Below are 5,664 nucleotides of genomic sequence, written 5' to 3'. Positions count from 1 at the left end.
GTTCAAGTGAACAGTGATCCAGATCACGATAGATATATATCATACTAATGCAACAACAACGGTGGTTGTGATCATAACCCTGCAAAAACGCTCCACGTCATTTGACTAGTCATTTTACGGGCATTGTAACTTTTCCCAGCGGTTATATTTATAGTCACATTTGCATGGGCAGATTAGGTTTTGTGACGAAATTTTCCGTTTCGTTCCTATTAATGTGATGGTGCATTCCGCTCCCACCTATAGGATGCGATCATAGTACTGTTCTGCTCACACACGTCACAATGCTCGTCAAATGGCGGCCATTTCTCCGTCATTTCACTCTACATTTTGGAGTCATTTGACAATCAATTTTACTGCGGTTTTACCATTTATATAACCGCCATATAACGTGAATTTTACCTGCAGATTTACTTTACCTGGAGCAGCCATATGAATATTATTATTATTATTTTCAATATTATTATATATGTACATGATATTGGAACTTATATTAATACAGTTCATATAAAAAAGAAGAACTTTAATAATAAATAAACTTGCTTAATTGGTTTTTGTTTTCCAATTGAAATCTCTTCTAAGCGAGCAAAAAAATAGAATTCAGCTTTAGAAAAAACTCCAATTATTTCAATAATCTACAACTTAAAGCTTAGTAGAAATTCAGCTGAAGAATATTCAAAGGTGTCGTGGAATCCGATTGCTGTCGTAATTGAGGAACTTAAAAATGTACGACTATTAATTGAGTCAGACTTATTATTGTTCTAAATCTAATCATTCAAGCAATAATTCTGCAACCCTTAGCGGGAGTATTGATTGGTTTCAAATTTAATTCCGACAGCAATCGTACCACGACATACTTTATTATATATGTACATGAAATTGTAACTTAAATTAATACAGTTCATATAAAAAAGAAGTAAGTACTTTAATAATAACATAAACTCGCTTAATTGGTTGATATAAAAAAGAAATAAGTACTTTAATAACAACATAAAAAATATATTAATTGCTTTGAGCTATATTGTTGCAGCGTCGTCTAAGTGGCCAGCACTGTACATAGCAAAATATTGTTATATTACATTATATTATATTCATAATAATTAAATGCTTGCAAAGCTTAAGCGTTTTTTTGGTTTAAACTTACTATCAAATTAAAATTTTAATAAATTTCACACTTCAAAAGTCGCCGCAACAGCCTACACTAAACCAGTAAAAAAATGCATAATCCTTTTTTATGTTCAAACAAAAATTGTTTAAGCTCTCGCTGCGGCAGTCAAACGTTCTTTATCTATACTGCGCCGTCGTCTTGTTGGTCAATCGCGCGCCGCAATAGCCATTGGTGTGAATTGACATTCATAATAAAGTAGAGAAGGCACGGTCCTGCGGAAGCACAGTTACAACAGCAGTTTCTGACTTTGCATCATACGCACAGTGTGATGAATGCTTCTCTGCCTTTTTTCTGCTTGGCGGCAGCACTAGGACGGAGCGACTAGAGTTTTTTCTCGGCCAAGCGCTGTAATTTCAGTGTAACCCCATTTAATTTGTTGCGTCTCATCCCTCAGCAGATCCTTGCAACCGGACCATATGCGCATCACGTACAACAATCGATATATCAGCGCCGGAGTAACTATAATGTTGAATGTAAAATTTTTAACTACATTCACTCTAATCATTAATTAACATTTATATACGCATCCATCTGATTTCGTTGCCAACTCTTTAGGATCAGGCTCAGTCAGCATATTTGTAGTATTTCCCAGATTTATTTTAAACATTACCAGTCGTGCATGTGCCTCTGGCAATGGAATGTAGATACGCTTTTCGAAACGTCGTCGTATAGATGAATCCAAGACCCATGATATATTGGTAGCACCCAATACAGGAATGCATCCGTATCATTGCCAACACCTTGCATTTGTACCAAAAATTTTGTTTTCTGTCAGCTACATCTGACCATTTAACATGCGGTTTTTCAATGGCGCCGTCCAATTTGCTTTGCAATTTCTTCTTTCCTGGATCCTCACCGTCGGAATTGCAGCGGGACTGCGCCATACTCTCCTGCTGCGGGATGGTATCGAACCCAATCCGGGTCCTTCACCTGACCCTGGTCCTGAGAAATGGTTTTGCTGCGTTTGCCGGAAAAGAATCTTTTTAGGACGGTCACACTCTTATCAGTGTGTCACGTGCAAGGGATTGTTGGCATCGGACAGGTTGTCTTGGGCTAGATCCCAAAATCAGACGTCCCCGTAACTTTTGCAAATCTTTTGTGGCTCTTAGTCCCTACCACCTTTTGCACCGTCTGCCAGCACAGAATATATATGTTTGCGCCATCCGCCCAAAGAAGCTCCTGCCTTGGACGGTGCCACTTTCCTAGATGACCTGGTCTCCGCGACGACAACCCCCTGACGGGCTTCATTGCGCCGTGTTGCCGTGCCGCAAACCCAACTACACCGGGTACCCCAATGCTTACCCAGGGATGTCCAGTCTCAGGGCTAGAACAGCAATTGCGTTCAGGCCTCCCTCAACTCAGGCGTATTCACCCGTCACTTATCCCTAGAGTGACGACGTCTCCCACGGTGCACTTCAGAATTCTGCAGTTTAACTGTAATGGATTAACTGGGAAGATCACGGAGGTAGTCGATTTCATGAAGCGGCACAACATCCGCATTGCTGCGATTCAAGAGACTAAACTCACAGCAAGATCTGCATTGCAGACCTGCTCTGGGTATAATGTCCACAGAAAAGATCGCGAGAGCGGAAATGGAGGCGGTCTCGCGTTGATCATACACCACTCAGTGCAATATCATATATTTGATCCTGACATCAGCCGGAGGGTCAGTGTCTTAGAACGTTACGGCTTATCTGTCTGGTAAGGCGATGTAAACCTAGACATCATCAACATCTACATCCCTCCTGTCACCCCTTGCCCCAGTGGATACCGCCCTGATATCAGAGTACTACTCACTGGCGATAATCGCATTATCTTAGGCGATTGCAATGCCCATCACGTTCTTTTGCATTCCAATCTTCAGGCGGACAGCGGGGGTGATATGTTGGCGGATCAAATAGAGGAAACAACGTTCTGCACAATAAACGGAGACGCCCGGTGACTCGTGGCTCCCTTGGTTGTTGTTGTTGTTATTGTTTTTGTAGCGATAAGAAATGTGGATCGATGGAACTGAGCGTACTCCTCAGGACCATCATAACAGGAATAAGATGCATCCGTACAGCCAAAACAGCCCAATTCATCTTCGCCCATTGGACAATCCGCATAGCCATCACATATACGATTGCTGGTGAGACGATCGATACAACGACAAGCCGATTGATCACTGCCATCATGACAATCAACCAAATTATCACACCACGAACTTTTCCGTATACATTCCTTGCCGCTATAGCAGCCGATCTCTTCGGGCGACTCACACTCATAGTTATCCGCATGGCCCAAATGATCGGGAATACTTGAGTATGAGGCATAAATGATGTCAGTTGACAGATTTTGTGCGCTGGTACGCATTTTAAAGTTGGCATTGGAAAAACTCATTGCATTCATGGCACCACCTTCACTACCCATCCCTGAGGCGGATGACATTTTATTGCTATTTGCATTATTTTGTATGTAGGTACAAAAGAATTGTTGTTGTTGCTTTTGTGGTGAGGCATTCTTGGAAAACACATTGGCCATGTTACCTGGATTACTGCAAAAATTATAAAAAACTTATTAGTTTTAGCAGCCTCAAATATATCGGCAGCCCTAAAATCACGAATATGTAAAAACAAATAAATATTTACCTGGGGCGATATACATGCGAGGATATTCAGGCCACGATTCTTCTCTAATTTGCATCGTTTTCTACTTTTGAAATGTCCTACACATTGGCGTGGGGGCCTATATGTTCTATGCCGACTCCCTTCATTGTTTCACCAGTCACCGGAAATCCACCAGGACCGCGGCTTGTAAAATGAGAACCCGGTGGAGGTGTTACATTTGTTGAGTTTCTATAACTGCCTCTGTTGCGTAAGCGTTTAGCTATCTGCTCACAGAGTGACATAATCTGCATATCTGAAATGGAAATTCTGAACTATTCGCATACCCAATGCGGGTTTTGTGTAAAAAAAAACTAACTCACCCTGAAAAGAGTCAATATTCGCCGAGTTTAGTTTTGCGCCATTCTTCATCATTGCCTGTACATCTGCTGCATCAAAGGTATCAATTAGCTCATCTTGTTGCACTAGCGAACTTTTACGAAATAGTTCCTCCCAAATTTGTGGATCATACGCGCTTGGTACGCTCGTATTTTTTGTATCTAAGATGGCGCTTACATCTTTGTTGGTCTTAGGTTGGAGTTGCCGCTCAGCGCTTTCAAGCATATTTTCTAAACTTTAGACTTCTGTGCTGTTTCACTTGTAAACTCTGTTTCCAGGTTCTTCGCAGTTGTTAATGGTCTATCCGCAGGCCTCATTTCTTGATCGTTTTCAAAACCATCCAGTGGCTGTCCCAAGCTCTATATTTTCGAATGCGAGTGAAGTTTCCCATTTTGCTCTTTCTCGTGTTGCGAACTCAAAATTTTAAGTTTTCATAAACTAGGCAAAGTTTATAGTTAAATGAATATAAATTTCATTGGTCTTATTCAACTTACCTATTATATCTAGTGCTATTGCGTAATAGATTAAAGCCATCATTATCACCACCAGCAGTAAGCCCAATACGGCTAGTATACGCGTCAAAACAGTTTTGAAGCATTTTCTTTGAGATCGTGTGCGCTAAATATCATTATCTAATAAGTGAAAAATAAATTGATATAAGTAAGGGTGCACTCAAAGACATTGTTTAGGGTATGTCTTCATGTCGGGCCCTCAATGCTACATGGCGGGGATCTTCCAAAATTCTAGTGTGAAAGACCAGATTTGTGCTCATGTGGTGATGCTAGTCTCGACTGACCACTTACAAAGCAATTGGCCAGCCGATTGCATGCTACGCGTCCCCTATATGGTCGCCAAGCCTAAAAACTACTCACTGGAAGAAGCTACTTACTTACTTACTTAATTGGCGCTTAACCGTCTAAACGGTTATGGCCGTCCAACAAGGCGCGCCAGTCGCTCCTTCGCTCCGCCAACCGGCGCCAATTGGTCACACCAAGGGAGTTTAAATCGTTTTCCACCTGGTCCTTCCAACGGAGTGGGGGCCGCCCTCTACCTCTGCTTCCATAGGCGGGTTCCGATAGAAACACTTTCTTGGCCGGAGCATCATCTTTCATTCGCATAACATGGCCTAGCCAGCGCAGCCGCTGCGTTTTAATTCGCTGGACTATGTTGATGTCTGCGTATAGCTCGTACAGCTCATCATTAAATCTTCTTCGGTACTCACCATCGCCAACGCGTAGAGGTCCATAAATCTTTCGAAGAACTTTTCTCTCGAACACTCCCAAAGCCGCTTCATCTGCTGTTGTCATGGTCCATGATTCTGCCCCATATAGCAGGACGGGTACGATAAGTGACTTGTAGAGTATGATTTTCGTTCGCCGAGAGAGGACTTTACTTTTCAATTGCCTACCTAGTCCAAAGTAGCATTTATTGGCAAGATTGATTCTTCGCTGGATTTCAGTGCTGATGTTGTTGCTAATGTTGATGCTGGTTCCCAAATAAACGAAGTCTTTTACTATT

Source organism: Eurosta solidaginis, chromosome 2 (assembly GCF_040869045.1).
Source record: "Eurosta solidaginis isolate ZX-2024a chromosome 2, ASM4086904v1, whole genome shotgun sequence".
In the NCBI taxonomy this organism is placed as follows: domain Eukaryota; kingdom Metazoa; phylum Arthropoda; class Insecta; order Diptera; family Tephritidae; genus Eurosta; species Eurosta solidaginis.
Note: the sequence above shows the minus strand (reverse complement) of the source record.